The 18,726-nt window shown below is 45.8% G+C and overlaps 1 protein-coding gene across 3 annotated transcripts in view; it reads left to right on the forward strand.

The window, feature by feature from the left end:
• Positions 1-18,726, forward strand: part of COL4A6 (collagen type IV alpha 6 chain) — a 457,507-nt gene that overhangs the window by 186,833 nt on the left and 251,948 nt on the right. The window lies entirely within an intron of this gene.

Raw genomic sequence — 18,726 nt, forward strand, 5'->3', positions numbered from 1 at the left:
CTCCTTTGAGGGCCGCAATCCAGTTGGGTTTTCAGGATTTCCCCAATGAATATGCATGAGATTTGTTAGCATACAATGGAAGCAGTGCATGCAAATAGAGCTCATGCATATTCATTGGGGAAATCTTGAAAACCCGACTGGATTGTGGCCCTCGAGGAGGGACTTTGACACCCCTGATTTGTAGACACTGAAACTCTAAAGCAATAGATGCTTTCACATCTAAACTGGAGCTGAGAGAAGTCATGAGCAGCAGGAACTCGGAAGCCTTTGGATATTCTGCAGCATGACATTGTCTTGAAAAGAAGGCAATTGTCCTACATTTGTGCAGTGATAAACTTATTTTCCTGTGCCTGCAGCAAAACTGTCTGCCTCTCGCTCGCTGCAGTTATTTTAGGTTTTGTGGCTAGGTCATTTTACGTTCAGGCCTCTGGTACCATGTGTGTTCACTCATGGCCATGCTGTTTTCTTTTTATGGGACTATTTCCTCGTCTGCCTTCAGGCTTCCAGGACTGAGAACTGGTGCCACGAGCTTCCATTTGGCTACCACATGGAGAATTTTTTTCCCCCTAATTTGTATTTTCTCTCAACTGACTGATGGCTAGTCTTTGCTGTAGTTAAAAAATACAGGGGAGATCATAGAAGGTTATCATGCCGCTGTACCGGGCTATGGTGCGCCGTCACCTGGAGTACTGTGTCCAGCACTGGTCGCCGTACATGAAGAAGGACACGGTACTACTCGAAAAGGTCCAAAGAAGAGCGACTAAGATGGTTAAGGGGTTGGAGAAGCTGCCGTACAGCGAAAGATTACAGAAAGTGGGCCTCTTCTCCCTCAAACAGGGGAGATTGAGAGGGGACATGATCGAAACATTCAAGGTACTGAAGGGAATAGACTTGGTAGATAAGGACAGGTTGTTCACCCTCTCCAAGGTAGAGAGAACGAGAGGGCACTCTCTAAATTTGAAAGGGGATAGATTCCGTACAAACGTAAGGAAGTTCTTCTTCACCCAGAGAGTGGTAGAAAACTGGAACGCTCTTCTGGTTTCTGTCATAGGGGGAAACACCCTCCAGCGATTCAAGATAAATTTAGACAAGTTCCTGTTGAACAAGAACGTGCGCAGGTAGGGCTAGTCTTGATTAGGGTGCAGGTCTTTGACCAGAGGGCCGCCGCGTGAGCGTACTGCTGGGCACGATGGACCACTGGTCTGATGCAGCAGTGGCAATTCTTATGTTCCTATGAACTTCTCGTTTCAGAAATAAAGACTGGGAAAAATGGTTATAATAACATGCACAAAGCCCAGTACTCAAAAAAAGTACAATTGATGATTGAAAAAAAAATGTATGCGCAAAGACCAGTTGGGAGTACACCCCAGTACTATGTCTCACCATCCAATCATTGCATACTGCTTTCAAGATCTGATGTACTTTTAAGAGATATTCTCACTTACAAAGTTATAATGTTATTTAAAGCTGGCAAGTGAAGAGAAGCTTTGCAGTGGAAATTGTTGATAAATGCTTAAGAGACCGAAGGAGTTATACATTATTTTGAGTTTCAGAGTTGGGTTCCCTGAAGCAGCCTGCGAAACATGGTCCTTGTCGGGACCCAAGAAACTGTTACGAGATAAGTGCCAGCTTTAAATAACGTTCGCACTCATCCCTCACCAATACTAATCACTCGTATCTCAAAGGACCTTCAGAGTTATTTTTATCTGTTAGTAAACAGCAATAACTTTTCAGCCAAATCACCAGATCATCTTCATAAGTCCTGAGAGTTACTCGTTCGCTCATCCACTATATCTCTTCTTAGTAACACATTTGTCAGTTAAATCTTTACTTTAATAGTTAAATTTATTTAGAGTCAAACACTTATCTGAATTGTATCGGGAGGTGTTTTACATTGCCAACACATATTCATGTTTTGTCCCACTGGGGCTGTCTCAAGGCAAATCCCCCTACAAAAGACACTAAAGTTTCTTAGTAATGTCGTATTTATATCCATAATACCCCATACATTCATTAAATGCCTACTATTTATATGAATCTTTTTAGTCTGCTTTTGCCTTATATAAATGACTGCGGTGTCCTTTGTATTTTCCTGGTGTCACGGTCATGTGATTTTCAGCACCAATCAGCTAAGTCCGACTAGACTATCATCCATTCTATTTCTTTATTGAGACCCCACAGTTGCACTGTCTGGAGTTTAAAAATCCAGGATTGTTCTCTGTAGTTGAGTCTCTTCAAAGTATCACCACCCAGCCTCCCATGAAGGCAAAACTGGGCTTCTTCAACCAGCCTCGATGCAGCCATAGTGAAACACTGTCATCCATATTCATTGTGGATATCCTAAAAACCCGACTGGCCAGGTGGTCCCTCAGGACTGGGTTGAATACCACTGGCTTAGAGTATAGGCAGTATATACATTTTTAAATGAACAAATCAAATTAGCTGCAGCCAGAATATTGCAAACAAATGCATGTGACTTGATTAGATTTGAGGGAAAGACTGTCGAACTCACAGATAAGTTACTCCGTGGGAGTGGAAATCGGAGGGTCATGGGTGGATTAGGAGTTCTCCTCAAAGTTACGTGCATAATTATAGAATAAGGGGCATCTGCGCTGAACTTTCGGCATGAGATTTTGCGCCACGTTTTCATTGGTTCACCTAAACTTAGGCACGGCACCCGGGCATAAGCGCTATTCCGTAAACTGAGCCTAAATTTAGGCACCGTTTATTGAATAGCACTTAGAAAGACTTTGGTCCTGTGTTTCTCGGAATTCTCATAATCTAGAACTGACATGGGCAACTCCGGTCCCCGAGGGCCAGAATCCAGTCGGGTTTTCAGGATTTCCCCAATGAATATGCATGAGATCTATTTGCATGCACTGCTTTCAGTGCATATTCATTGGGGAATTGGATTCTGGCCCTCAAGGACCGGAGTTGCCCATGTCTATCTAGAAGAAACAACTCATGTAGACCAGGGGTGGCCACCGTCGGCATGGGTTCAGTATTTTTTGCAGGTTTGGTGTGAGCTCGGTGTTTTTTGCTAGTTTCAGCACCCTCGTTTCTCTTTTGAGAAGACAAGAAAGAAGACAAAAGGAAAAGTTTCCCATTCAAAATAAGTCATCTTGTTGCAGTCTTTTCTTTTTGGGAAGTTGTTTAGAAAGATTTATGACAAAATTGGAGAAGTTATAACCGGGACTTCAGTGGTTTAATCAGTTCTAGTCTGCAAATGTATTGGACACAGAAGCAGTATATAAGGACCTAAATATTTAATATGGCTCAGTTTAGTCTACAGGACAGAAGCGTTTGTGAGGAGGTTTTTTATTGCCAATGACGTTTGTCCATAAATGATCCTGCCTGCATTATAAATTGATTGCGTCAGTTTCACATTCTGAGGCTTTTCCTCCTCGGTACTCAGAAGTCCTTGTACCTGAAAGCAAATGTTTGAGTCCTAAGATTTGTCAAGCTTTTCCATAGACAAGCACCACTAATTTAAAAGAGACACTTGGTTTTCTTTGTATATGATTTTTTTTTGTGTACTCTTGATCTGTTGATTGATATTTTGGAATCCCATTATTTACTCTTGTCCATTGAAAATATTGGGCACAATAAGTAAAGTAGGGGAGCTTGTTTGTTGAGTCACATAAAGGCTAGGAAGTCAAATTGGTTCAATATGTCAATACTATATAAGACTCCTAAAATAAGAGTTATTAAGTGAATTATATATATGTATGTATAGAGCTTATAATTCTTATAATATATGTATGTATAGAGCTTACACTCAGATTGTGGAATTCGGCCAAGAGCCGAAGCTCCTATAGCCGAACCCACCGCCCAATCACTGTGTATGGAATTTTAGAAAAGAGTGCTGATAAATGTGCTCTTCAGAAAATAAAAAATTAGGGCAGTAATCTTGCATTCATATGTATGAATTCAAGATTACTGCCCCAATTGCACTATCAACAGTTCTTTGGCATTCAAGTTGTCCAGACCTAACTTTGGGTTCCTTGAAAAAGAACTTTGAAACATGGTCCATGTCGGGACCTGTTGAAAACTTTTAAGAGCTAAGTGGGAGTTTCTTCCCCTCTTTTCTTTTGCCATTTAAAACATTTTTTATTTTCTGAAGAGCACATTTATCAGCACTCTTTTCAAAAATTCCATACACAGTGATTGGGCGGTGGGTTCGGCTATAGGAGCTTCGGCTCTTGGCCGAATTACACAATTCTGAGTGTATGTGAAAAGAATTATAAGCTCTATACATACATATATATAATTCACTTAATAACTCTTATTTTAGGAGTCTTATACAGCATTGACACATTGAGAATATTAACCATTTAAACCTACTCTCTGTTTTCTGCCTTTCAACCAGTTCTTAATCCAAAATAGAACATTACCTCCTATCCCATGACTCTAATTTCCTCGGAAGTCTTTCGTGAGTTGCTTTATCAAATGCCTTTTGAAAATCCAAATACACAATATCAACGGGTTCACCTTTATTCACATGTTCATTCACCCCTTCAAAGAAATGCAGTAGATTGGTGAGGCCAGATTTCCCTTGACTAAATCCATGTTGGCTTTCTCTCAATAATCCATGCTTACATATATGTTCAGTTATTTTGTTCTTTATAATAGTCTCTACCATTTTACCCGGCATCAACGTCAGATTCACCAGTCTATAATTTCCCGGATCACTTCTGGAACTCTTTTTAAAAATCGGCATCACATTGGCCGCCCTCCATTCTTCTGGTACTATGCTGGATTTTAAAGAAAAATGACAAATTACTACCAATAGCTATGCAAGTTAATTTTTTGAGTTCTGTCAGCACTCTGGGATGTATACCATCCAGTCCAGGCAATTTGTTACTGTTCAGTTTGTCAAATTGACCCGTTCCATCATCCAATGTTACAGAGATTTGTATGAGTTTCTCTGATTCATCAGAATTGAAAACCATTTCTGGCACCGGTAACTCCCCCATGCCTTCCTCATTGAAGACTGAAGCAAAGAATTAATTTAATCTCTCCGCTATGGCCTTCTCTTCCCTGAGAGCCCTTTTTATCCCTCAGTTGTCTAGCGGTCCAACCGATTCTGTTCCCGGCTTCTTGCTTTTAATATACCTAAAAAGGTTTTTACTTTGTGATTTTGCTTCCAGCGCAATTTTCTTTTCAAGGTCTTTCTTCACCTTTCCTTGTGCTGTTTACAATTATTTTCAGTCGGATCCTTCTTCCACTTTCTGAAGGATTCTCTTTTGCTCTAAAAGCTTCCTTTACCTACCATTTAACTAATGACAATTTAATTGCAGTTTTCAATTAATGGCATCAATTAAGGCTTTTTAAATAATTAAATTAGGCATCTATATCGGCTAGGTGTCTTATAGAATCAGGGCCTATGTGCATTGTTCTTGTCCTCTAGTTTGTCCACCCTTGGGGATGTCTGCATCTTACCAGTTAAAACTGCATGTTAATCCCTGGCCTGGTGAAGAGCTGGGGGCTTTTTCAAACAGTCAGTTTACGCAGACAAATAGTTATTTTCCCTGTAAATTACTTTTGGATGGCCTGATAATCATTACTTAGCCTTCATCATTGTGAGCCACCACTTTCAGCTTAACAAACCATAGAGGGTGTGATATGACAAAAGACAAAGAGTGTGGTGCAGTGGTTAAAGCTACAGCCTCCGCACCCTGAGGTTGTGGGTTCAAGCTCATGCTACTCCTTGTGACCTTGGACAAGTCACTTAATCCCCCCATTGCCCCAGGTAGATTAGATAGATTGTGAACTCGCTGGGATAAACAGGGAAAAATGGTTGAGTACCTGAATAAATTCATGTAAATTGTTCTGAACTGTTGTTATTCCATTCTCAAGATATTTTTATTGAGAGTAAGCTTATCAAATGAGATGGGTCTACAAAAGCATATTTCAAAGAATGATATCTGACTACACACTTGCATGGATATCCCAAAAAGAAAAGACCCCCTATTTGAGTCACTCCAGGTTTCAAAATTATAAATTCTCTTCTTCTTTTTTGAGTCTCTCTGGAGACATCAGGAAATATCTGAATATGGAATCCCAGGAAGTCCTTGGATCTGTTTTTTGAAGAAAAGTTTTAGGATCCAATCCTTGTCTGGAGCCAAAGCCACAGACAGCAAGGGGGTGGCTGGGGTAGCCACTTCTCTATCCGATTGTTCCAATCTAGCTGAAATGTCCAATGGATCATCCTGAGACTTCCCAACCTTTTCTTTCCCCCCCCCCCCCCCGCCCCCCCCCCACTTGGGATTTAACAGGAAGATAATAAGCCCCTGTGAGAGAGGGTAGAGAACTTTCAGGTATTTCTAAAATCTCCATAAAATATCATTTCACCATTTCTCAGGAAGAAATTGATAAGATCTTAGGAAAATTTATAATCCTCAAATTATTAGCTCGACTGTTATTCTCTAGAGCTTCCAATTTCCTCCTCATAATTATATTGTCTTTAACCAATTGGTCTTGATTATTTTTTGCTGATATTAATTCTTTATCTATCTTCTGAATATCTACTTTTAACAAAGATATAAAAATGCAGGTTAAAATAGACACTGAATGGGGTTTTTTTTTGTGCTTGTCTGGCTTTCAGGTTTCAAGTTTCAAGTTTATTCAGTTTTTGATGAATCGCCTATTATTAATTCTAGGCGATGTACATATTACAATTTTAATATAAGAAACTTACAAGATAATTCAAAAATACAAGATACAAATGATACATACATGAGTTTAGGGAGAGAGGGGAAAAAGTTACAATAATAGGGTATTGTTAAAAAAAAAAAAGGGAAGAACAATAGGGAGGGTATTTATAAAACCAGAGCACAATGTAAAAAAGAATTAAAAAAGCTGTGTTAAAAATCATAGGCATCTTTAAATAAATAAGTCTTTAAAAGTAATTTGAATTTAACAGAATCAGGTTCAGATCTAATATACTGTGGTAACATATTCCACCATTGAGGGCCCATACTGTTTTGCATTGACTGCAGCTGATGTTTGCTGCCCCTAAGAATATGCCTCGCTGGGTAACCTCCTTGTCTTCCTTAATGGTTGGTCCCACCCTAGCCCTCAAGGAAAATATTTACAGGTCTTATTGACCTTATAAAAGCTTTTGATTCTATTTGAATTGGGAGAAGAAATGCAAGGCAAAATTAAACAAAATGCAGAGAAGTCGATGAAATAAGCTCTGTTTTAAAAAACGTGCACTGAAAATCAGCACAGAGCTTCTTAAAGCTTAGTAAAGTAAATCGTCTCTATTCCCAGTGCTCTAAACTATTAGGTGCCATCGATTCATGTGCGAGTCCTAGCAACTTGATGAATTACAGATCTAAAAAGAGATAGGTTTTGTGCTGGTCCGAAAAGGTCCTCCAGCGTCATCCCCATGGTTGTTTTCAACTTACCCATTCATCTGATTGCAGGTCGCCCTCTTTGCCTGGTTCCTTCGATCTTCCCAAACACGATGTCCTTCTCCAGTGATCTCTCTCTACTAATGGTGTGACCAAAATAAGACAGTCGTAACTTCATCATTTGGGTTTTGAGTGTCATAGAGAGTTTGATCTCTTCCAGAATCAATTTGTTAGATCTAAAGCAGCGGTCTCAAACTCAAACCCTTTGCATGGTCATATTTTGGATTTGTAGATACGTGGAGGGCTGCAGAAAAAATAGTTAATGTCTTATTAAAGAAATGACAACTTTGCATGAGGTAAAACTCATTATAATTTATAAATCTTTCCTTAATTGCTTCTGATCATTTCAGCTATGCACAGTGAAAAACTATCTAAACTAGAGAGTTGCACGGGGACAGAAATCCCACCCATGCTCGCCCGTCCCCGCCAGGATCCTCTCCGTCCCCACCCGTCCCCGTCAGGATCCTGTCCGTCCCCACCAGGATCCTCTCCGTCCCCACCCGTCCCCATCAGGATCCTGTCCATCCCCACCCGTCCCCGCCAGGATCCTCTCCGTCCCCACCCGTCCCCGTCAGGATCCTGTCCGTCCCCACCAGGATCCTCTCCGTCCCCACCAGAATCCTCTCCGTCCCCACCCATCCCCGCAAGGAATTACCTCCATCCCCGCCCGTCCCCATAAAAAGCAGCAATTACTTCTGACAGGATAATCAATTCCACAGTTTCTTTTGTGTTTGCGCTGCTGTTTTCCTTGTGGAATCTCTTTGGTAGAACCCTTTCTTTGTTTTCTGTTCAGGTAATTAACTTATAAACCCCTCTTTTACTAAAGCTGACGTGTCCATTATATTATATGAACGAACCCTGCTTCCAAAGCCTTCCATCCCCGTGGGAGTCCTGTTGGCTAGAGGGGGGTTCCCGTGGGAGTCCTGTAGGTTAGGGGGGATTCCCGCAGGACCCCCGCAGAACTCGCGGGATTCCCTCGATCCTCATTCCCTTGCAGACCTCTAATCTAAACTTCACTTTCTACATGTTGCACTGCTTTCAGCTGTGTATAGCTGAAATGATCAGAAGCAATTAAGGAAAAATTTATAAACTATAAAGAGTTTTACCTCATGCAAAATTGTGATTTAGATTCTAAAGTATCAAGTGCAAGAGACAAGATTTTGGTGTAGCCCTCTAGGCTTTTTTTGTAGAGGGGAGAATCAATATCCGACTTGTGCCTGGAAAACTTGTGCCTTCAGTGTCCGGTGGTCACGTCCGCAACCGTCTTCAGCTCTCACCTCCTCTAGCACCGGACTCAACCGCCATCTTACATCAATCAGTCACCGCCAGCAGAGATGCTGAATTTCGTGAGATTTCACGAGATTACGTACACACGCACAAGCTGCACTGCCTCCAATGGTTACCTTACGTTCTGGAACGTTGCCCACCTCACTGCTGTATCCTCACGCATACGCTTTCCTGCATCTGTAAGCGATTGTCCCCTCCAATCCACCTCACAGACGCAGGAAAGCGCTTGCATGAGGCAGGCAATGTTCCAATGAGGCAGGCAACGTTCCAGAACAATGGTAACATACCGAGGGCCTCAAAATAGTACCTGGCGGGCTGCATGTGGCTCCTGGGCCACGAGTTTGAGACCACTGGTCTAAACTAATAGCATGCAAATTACTGCATCCTTTGAAAAGAGCATGCAGACAGAAAAATATGCACTCTTACCAGAGTAACTGGGCAAGGCTGGTAAATGTCAACTCTAGCTGCCTGTTCCAAAGCCGGGCAGTGGAGGTGCAGTCCGAGAGGGGAGTCGAAAAGGTGCCGGCATATATACAAACCATATTATGGGCCATATTTAGTGCGCATGCACATATAAGAGGCTGCACAAAAGACAGTCCTATCTGTGGTCACTTAGCTATGCGGGTGCCTGGTATTGTATCAGCAAGCACTTGCACAAGGTTACAGCTACCATGATCTCCAAATTGCCCCAAACCACTCCCCAGATTCAATCTCTATTCCATAACCCCCCTTTCCAATCCCCACATTCTACTCCCCCAATCCTACCCCCACCAGTTTTGATCTCCCCCATATTCCTCACCAATCACGATCCTCCCCACCCCATATCCCCTGTTCCGACTCCTCTCCCCAGAACCCTCACCACTCCTCTGACTTACCTAGAAGTTGTCCCTAGTAGTCTAGTGGCATGGGGCAGAAGTAGTGCCCTTCTGCTCCTGCTCATTTTGGTTCTGGGTTCAAATAGTAGTGCTGACCCCTAGCGGTAGTCTTATAGTACTACAATTAAGGGTCAGCCTTTCACATAAGGCCATTTGAAAAGTTGAGTGATTCTGCTTAAAAAAAACAAAAACAAAACCTAGAATTGTTGTCCCTGTAGTAACCAGCAATTTTGAAAGACCTGGAATAACATCTAAACACACTAGCGCTGACAAAATCACCATCTGTCAACTACAGAAGGCAGCACTGCTTGGAACTGCCCTCATCCTGTGTTGATACCTCTGAATAACCCAGTTTTGAGGAAGGACTCAATATTTAGAGCGCCAAATTCAGTCAAAACCATCTGGCAGGCTGTGGAAAGCCAGAAAAATAATAATTATTATTACTGAAAACATCTGCAAGGTCGGGTTAAAGAGTGACTAGCAGTGGGAATCCACAGTTTTCTCCCTAGTGCCTTCTAGCCCTCCCACTCTTAGGTTCACTAGTTCTCCAGAACAATCCTGGAGTTCTTCAAAAGTTAAAGGTTAATCTCCAGCACGGTACTGCGAGCCATCAGAACTTCTCATTCAAAGGACACTGACTGGTGACCCAGAGTTAAAAGTGTTACCCTCTGCTTTTCATTTGATGTGTGAATATTCCTAGAGACCAACCCAGCCAAGAATTAAGTAGAAAGGGAATGTGAGAACAGGCAGTCATAAAGCCATACAGCCAAGAACAGTTAACATTGATATATTTTAATGTAATGAGAACTTTTTGGATGGCTCCCTTTTTTCTTAATATTGTGCTTTCAGTTTGTATTTTTTTTAAAGTATAAATGAAGTACAGGGGTATCTTTACTAACATGCAATCAAGTCACATTGTGTCTGTACTGCCTATTAAAAATGCCTAAAAATTAAATAGATGTGCACAACTCAAAATACAGTAAAACCTTGGTTTGCGAGTGTAATTCGTTCCAGAAGCATGCTTGTAATCCAAAACACTCGTATATCAAAGCGAATTTTCCCATAGGAAATAATGGAAATTCAGACGATTCGTTCCACAACCCCCAAACTTTAATACGAAATACTATACGTACTCGTATTGCAAGACCTCGCTCGTTTAGAACAGTCACTACACTCCCGCAGCGTCAAGAGAGAAGAACCATCGGCTCAGCTGTGATGATGTGACTCGTGTATACCTTATGTACTCGTATTGCAAGACCTCGCTCATTTAGAACAGTCACTACACTCCCGCAGCGTCAGAGAGAGAAGAACCATCGGCTTAGCTGTGATGACGTGACGCGTGTATACCGTATGTACTCGTATTGCAAGACCTCGCTCGTTTAGAACAGTCACTACACTCCCGCAGCATCAGAGAGAGAAGAACCATCGGCTCAGTTGTGATGTGTGTATACTGTATGTACTCGTATTGCAAGACATTGCTTGTATATCAAGTTAAAATGTAATCAAATGTTTTGCTTGTCTTGCAGTCCAAGGTTTTGCTGTACTAGAATTCTAGTATAATTGGGTCTACTTGTCCTTAGGTGTGAGCACTTCCACCAGTCGTAGAGTTGGCACATCTATGCCTATGCTCAGCCATGTGCACATAGAGTCTGATATGTAGAAAATGCCCCGATTCTATAAATATCTCCTACAAAATAAGTGCCAAGGAACACGGCTAATAGCAGCTGTCAATCTTCACGTAGGCAGTGGCGTACCTGGGGGGGGGCGGGGGGGGGGGGCCGCCCCGGGTACCAGCCCTAAGGGGGTGTTCCCGGCCTTGCCGTTCAGTCCCCCGCCACCCCCGAAGGACCGCTCGCCCCACTGACCTTCCTGCGCCACCTGTGAAGCAGCCCGCAGCAGGATCGCGAAGTCAGCGTCAGCATCCCTGCGCTGCTTCCTGCGCCGCGATCCCGCCCCTCCTCAGACGTCAGAGGAGGGGCGGGACCGTGGCGCAGGAAGCAGCGCAGGGATCGCTGACGCTGACTTCGCGATCCTGCTGCGGCTGTTCATAGGTGGTGCGGGGAGGCCAGGGGGGCGAGCGGTCCTTCGGGGGGGGTCGGGGCATCAGGCCTTCAGGGTGGGGCGGGCGGGCAGGCAAGCAGGCTTTCAAGGGGGAGGGGGGTGACAGGCAGGCAGGCAAGCCTTCAAGGGGGGACAGGCCTTCGGGGGGGGGTGCAGACCTTCAAGGGGTGCAGGCCTTCAAGGGGGGCAGGCAGGCCTTCAGGGGGGTGCAGGCCTTCGGGGGGGGGTGCAGACCTTCAAGGGGGTGCAGGCCTTCAAGGGGGGGAACAGGCCTTCAAGGGGGGAAAGGCAGGCAGGCCTTCAAGGGGGGGACAGGCCTACAAGGGGGGGGACAGGCCTACAAGGGGGGGGGACAGGCCTACAAGGGGGTGGGACAGGCCTTCGGGGGGGTGCAGACCTTCAAGGGAGTGCAGGCCTTCGGGGGGGGGGGTGCAGTCCTTCAAGGGGGGGCAGGCCTTCAAGGGGGGGAAAGGCAGGCAGGCAGGCCTTCAAGGGGGGGACAGGCCTACAAGGGGGGGAGAAGCTACAAGGGGGTGGTACAGGCCTTCAAGTGGGGGACAGGCCTTCAGAGGGGGGGGTGCAGACCTTCAAGGGAGTGCAGGCCTTCGAGGGGGGTGGTGCAGGCCTTCAGGGGGGTGCAGGCCTTCAAGGGGGGACAGGCCTTCAAGGGGGGAAAGGCAGGCAGGCAGGCCTTCAAGGGGGGACAGGCCTACAAGGGGGGGGGAGAAGCTACAAGGGGGTGGGACAGGCCTTCAAGTGGGGGACAGGCCTTCGGGGGGGTGCAGGCCTTCGGGGGGTGCAGACCTTCAAGGGGGGGACAGGCAGGCAGGCCTTCAAGGGGGGGACAGGCCTACAAGGGGAAGGGACAGGCCTTCAAGGGGGGTGCAGGCCTTCAAGGTGGGACAGGCAGACCTTTAAGGGGGGACAGGCCTTTTGGGGGGGGGGACCATGATTTAGAAGTACACGGAGGGAAGGGGGTGTTCAAAGAGACATGCATATGCCAAACTTTGGGGGGGGGAAGAAATAATGGGTCTGAAAATAGAGGAGAGGGAGAGAGATGATGGACCATGGGATTTAGGGAGGGAAGGAACAGAAAGGGAGAGAAATTGGACACAAGGGATGGTGTGGAGGAGGGATAGAGATACTGGATAGGAGGGTAATTAGGAAAAGAAACGGAGAGATGGTGGACTCTGGGATGGTGGGGAAGGAGGGAGAGATGCCGGATGAAAGGGTATTTAAGAAAAGGTGGATCTGTGGAGGGAGATGAAAAAAAGGAAAGATACCAGACTTCCTGGGAAGGGAAGGGAAATGGAAAGGGAGGACAGAGTTGGCAGATGGATGGTTAGCATGCAGAAAGAAGGAGACCCTGGCAAGCAAGTTATCAGAAGAAAACCAGAGCCTTGGACCAACAAGATTTGAAATATAACCAGACAACAAAAGGTAGAAAAATTAATTTTATTTTCTGTTTTGTGATTATAACATGTCAGATTTGAAATGTGTATCCTGCCAGAGCTGGTGTTGGACTGCAAACGTGAGCTAGGATTTAACAGAGAGAGGAAAAGTCCTTTTTGTTTCTTTATTTTATTTACACCACAGCGCCAGTGTGGTTAGGAGAAGCCAAAGGGGGTGAAAAAGCTATAAAACCCACCAGGAGTTTTGAAAAAAATCACCCAACTGGGCAGGAAAATCGAATTGAAAAACCAATTCAATAGGGCTGAATCGAATCAAAATTTTTTTTTCCTGTATCTGGCAGCATTAGTTTGCGCTACTGTCTTAGACTTTAGGACCTGGGATTGGGGAGAGATGGCATCCTCAGTACTTTATAATGCAAGTGAAACGAGGATTTGGTCAGACTTTTGAAGGGTCTGCAGAAAAAAAATATTGTATAGGCCGGGGACATGAGACAGCAGGAAATGGGAACTTTTCTTCCTTCTATTTTTGTGAATGGAAAGGCTGAGGATGTCAGAGAGGTCAGTTAAAATATGTGCTTTATAAGAAAATATAATAATGTGTTTTATAAAGTTTATAGCATAGCTGGCCTACCCAGTGAGGTGTTCCTAGTGGTGATGGTGGCAGCGTGTCAATGTATTGAGAGGAAGAGGTGGTCTGGGAAATTCTGCTGAGCAAACTCCGGGCCCATTTCCACCCCCCAGTTAGTCCACTCCACTCAACTGATTCACACACTGAGTGGGTCTTTGGGTGTTGTTTTGGGATCTCTTCCAGTGGTTTATCTCCTTCTGGTCCAAGGAAGGAAACTTTGTTATCCTTAGCATTGACCTACAGAATATGTTTGTAACAGCGCTGCTTGTGTGGCATTAGGCTATGTAGTGATCGAAAGAAAAAAACAGACCTTTGCACATTTTTGCACTATATGGTGGGTGTATGAGGAGATTCACATTTCCTGCACAGCTAAGTCCATGTGAAGTTACCTTGTGCTGTATTTGACATCTAGCAAGGTCTCTGTTTGAAAGGAAAGATCTAAACTTAAAAATGAAGTGGCCAGAAGTTATGGTAAAAGCAGATAGTGTAGCTGGTTTTAAGAAAGATTTGGACAAATTCCTGGAGGAAAAGTCCATAATCTGTTATTAAGACATGGGGGAAGTGTCTGCTTGCCCTGGATCGGTAGCATGGAATGTTGGCTACCATGAGAATGGGCTACTGGGCATGATGGACCATTGGTCTGACCCAGTTAGGCTATTCTTATGATATGTTCTCATCTGTAGGGGCCTTTGTTTTCACTTCTTATTTTAATGTATTTTTTTTCTGGGAACTTATCAGTGTTTTTTATAATGGGAACAAAAATGGAAGAGAATTAATGTGTGTGGAATGGGGGGTAACTAATTTCTTCAGCTAAATAATTCAATCCACTTCAAACAGACATAGGAGAACTTGTGCACCATTCACACACCCTCCAACCAAAAACGTCAAAAGAAAAAAACTGTTCGACAACCTCCTAGCCATTCGAGCTGCAACACTCGACCCCCAACTCTACAACCAATTGATATCAACCACAGACTGCAAAACCTTCAAAAAGAAATAAAAACCCTTCTATTCAAAAAACACATAAAACCGAACTAACACAATCAGAACTGTCCCAAGCATCACCTGCAACTACTCCATATGTACTTCTAATGTCATGACAATTTAGACATAATTTATGTTATGTTATGTTTGGAATAATGGTTACATATATGAGGTTCAATAAAAGAAAATTTTCACTGCCTGTTTCTATTCTGACCATTTATTCCATTTCATGGTTATTGCAAAAAAAAAAAAAAAAAAAAATTTTTTTACATGGGGGGGGGGGTGTCAAAAAATGATGGGCCCCGGGTGCCACATACCCTAGGTACGCCACTGCACGTAGGCACTGCCTATAGAATCTTGCCTAGCGATGCCTAAATTGAACTAAGACTTAGGGGTCCTTTTAGTAAGGCGCACTAGTCATCTTAGCACGCGCTAAAACGGCTAGCGTGCCTTAAGGCTCCTTTTACAAAGCCGTGCTAGGGCCTTAATGCGTAGAATAGTGTGCACTTGCCGCTATCGCCTCCTTTTGAGCAGGCGGTAGATTTTTGGCTTGCACGCGCTAATCCGGTGCGTGCGCTAAAACGCTTAGCGCACCTTCGTAAAAGGACCCCTTAACGTCAGATAACATTGTTTAATAACATATTGAAAACGGTGGCACATTATCTATTTCTGCTCCCAAAATTTGTGGATGTAATTCTAGAGGAAAATCATTAGAGAATGACACGGGAAAAAATCTGACCCGTCACTGACCCTTCACTGGACCACCGTCCCCTTCCCCGCCCCCTCCTCCCCCTCCCCTTCATCGCCTCATCCCCATCATCCCCTTCACCACCCCGTCCCCGCCGTCCCCTTCACTACCCCATCCCCGTCGCCCCTTCACCGCCCTGTCCCCACTGTCCCCTTCACCGCCCCGTCCCCGCCGTCCCTTTCACTGCCCCGTCTCCATTGTCCCCTTCACCGCCCGTCTTTGTCGTCCCTTTCACCACCCCATCTTTGTCGTCCCCTTCACCGCCCCGTCCCTGCCAACCCCTTCACCGCCCCGTCCCTGTTATCCCCTTCACTGCCCCGTCCCCGCCGTCCCCTTCACTGCCCCCTCCTCGCCGTCCCCTTCATCGCCTCATCCCCATCATCCCCTTCACCACCGTGTCCCCACTGTTCCCTTCACCGCCCCGTCCCCGCCATCCCCTTCACCACCCCGTCCCCGCCGTCCCCTTCACCTCCCCGTCCCCGCCGTCCCCTTCACTACCCCATCCCCGTCACCCCTTCACCGCCGTGTCCCCACTGTCCCCTTCACCGCCCCGTCCCCGCCGTCCCCTTCACTGCCCCGTCTCCATCGTCCCCTTCACCGCCCATCTTTGTCGTCCCCTTCACCACCCCGTCTTTGTCGTCCCCTTCACCGCCCCGTCCCTGCCGACCCCTTCACCGCCCCGTCCCTGTTGTCCCCTTCACTGCCCCGTCCCCGCCATCCCCTTCACTGCCCCGTCCCCGCCGTCCCCTTCACTGCCCCGTCCCCTTCACTGCCCCGTCCCCGTCGTCCCCTTCACTGCCCCGTCCCCGCCATCCCCTTCACTGCCCCGTCCCCGCCATCCCCTTCACCACCCCGTCCCCGTTGTCCCCTTCACCGCCCCGTCGTCCCCCACCGCCCCGTCCCCGTCGTCCCCTTCACTGCCCCGTCCCCGTCGTCCCCTTCACCGCCCCGTCCCCGCAGCATCCACCCTTCCCTCACCACCACCTTCGGCACCCCTCGCATCTCCCTCCCCCTTACCTTCTCGGTGGTTGTAAGTTTCAGTCTTGTTAAAAGCCACCAGAGTTCATGCTCGTGTGTGGGCGGAAGCTTCTCGTCTGAAACAACCGGAAGTTTCATCAGAGGAGAAGCTTCTACCCACACACGCACGCGACTGCACCTTTGCTCCGGCGGCTTTCAACAAGTGTGCAACCTTAAAGCACGCCGTGAAGGTAAGGAAGAGGGAGGAAGATAGATAGATTCAAGTAGGTATGAAGGAGGGAGGGGGCCATGCACAATCGGTGACCGCGCGCATTCCCTCCCTTAACTGCGGGGACAAAGCCATTCACCGCTCCAAGGAGTGGTGGATGGCCTTGTCCCCGTACCTGCGGTGAGCACCTTTCCCCCCTCCACCATTTTGGCTAGTTACCCACGGCTACTTGCGGCTAGCCGCAGGTAACATCCACAGTGTCATTCTCTAAAAATCATTTCCATCTATAGAAAATGATCCAAGATATCTTGGATCATTTTGAGGGCCTAACCACAAAAATCTTCCCACCTCACCCTTATACGAAGTTGAATTAGGCTTTTTTATCGCCAGCCGCAGCAATAAATCTCCACATCTTTTGAGAGTCGGAGCTTTTACCGCCATAGCCAGCGATAAAAAAGCCAAATAAAGGGGGGAGGGTTGTTCTTAGTCAATTTAAGGGCTCCTTTTACTAAGCTGTGTTAGCGTTTGTAGCGCACGCAGGATTTTAGCGTGCACTAAACCCGTGCTACACATGCTCAATGCTGGTGTTAGCATCTAGCACGCGCTATTCCGCGCGTTAATGCCCTAACACGGCTTAGTAAAAGGAGCCCTAAGTCTTGGTATAGAGATTCAGCATTCAATAATATTAAAACAAATCTTTATTTTTAAAATACTTGTAGTATCTATTAAAAATGAGAATACTGGCAATATTATTGTTATATCAGCAGTATATATGTAATGTTGAAATAAGATTGCATAAGTGTATTGAACAATAAAGGAGAGAATGGGGACCCCCAAAGTTAAGAACATAAATACTTTGAATAAAAGGCGCATAATTCATAATATTGTTGTACTAATGTTTAAGCCTGTTACATTAACGGGTGCTAGAATATATGTCTGTCTGTCTGTCTTTTTTACTTTCTGTGTCTCTCCCTGCCCCTGTCTCTCTCTTCCTTTCTTTCTGTCTTTCTCCCTCCCGCAGTCTGTCCTTCTTTCTTTCTGGTTCTCTCTCTGGCACCCTGTCTGTCTGTCTTTCTTTCTTTCTGTCTCTCTCCCTGCCCGCTGTCTTTCTGTGTGTCTGTCTTTCGTTCTAATGCGCTGCCTGCCTGTCTTTCTGTCTCTCCATGGCCCCCTTCTGTCTCCCCTCCCCCAAAGCAAACCAAGATTTGCTCCCAGGCCCCCTTTCCCTCTCCGTCCCCTCCACTTCCACGTGCAGTAGCAGCAGCATTTCCCTCCCGCCCTTCCCTGTGCAGCAGCAGCATTTCCCGGCCTTTCCTGTGCAACAGCAGCATTTCCCAGCCTTCCCTGTGCAGCAGCAGCATTTCCCGCCGCCCCCTTCCCAGTCGCTGCGTTTAAATTCAGAGAAAAGCGCTGCACCGCACTCCCGCTGGCTTAGGCGCCTTCTATCCACTGCGGCCAACCCTAGCGGAAACAGGAAGTAGTCAGAGAGGGCGGGCCGCAGTGGACAGAAGACGGCGAGGTTAACGGTAGTGCGGTGCAGCGCTTTTCTCTGAATTTAAACGCGGGTGAGCCGATGAGAAGGAGGAGGCTTAAAAGTAGCTGGTTTTGGCGGTGAGCGAGGGCGGGGGGGGGAGTCGCCAGCTGTGCTGTGTTTCTCCGCTTTCCGATTTGTCTGGCCGCCGCATACGCATTCCTGCTGGCCACGGACCTACTGATCACAGATCAGAGATCACGGAAGCACGCAGGTAAGAGTGCTCATGCGCGGCTAGGGTTTTATTATATAGGAGGATAGTGAGCTGGCACATAGGGCATTCTTTGAGTTACAACCATTATATCTAGTGTTATTTTACCCACCTAGTCGCTTGTGGAGATCTTTAAATGACAACAGAGTAGCTGTTCCCCATATCTCAAAGGCTCACCTGGCCTCAACCAGAAATGGTGCATTTTTCTACTTGGTTCCAATATTGTGGAACAATTTACCAGTAGAGTTAAGGAAGGAAGAATCATTTCAAAATTTTAAAGAGACATCTTAAAGCACATTTTTTTCAAATGGCTTTACCAAATTCAATAATGGAATGGGGCCCGAAATCTGCCTTAATTTGTACTGATTCGTGTTGATTTGGATTT

The sequence above is a fragment of the Geotrypetes seraphini genome, chromosome 5 (genome assembly GCF_902459505.1).
Source record: "Geotrypetes seraphini chromosome 5, aGeoSer1.1, whole genome shotgun sequence".
NCBI classification, from domain to species: Eukaryota; Metazoa; Chordata; class Amphibia; order Gymnophiona; family Dermophiidae; genus Geotrypetes; species Geotrypetes seraphini.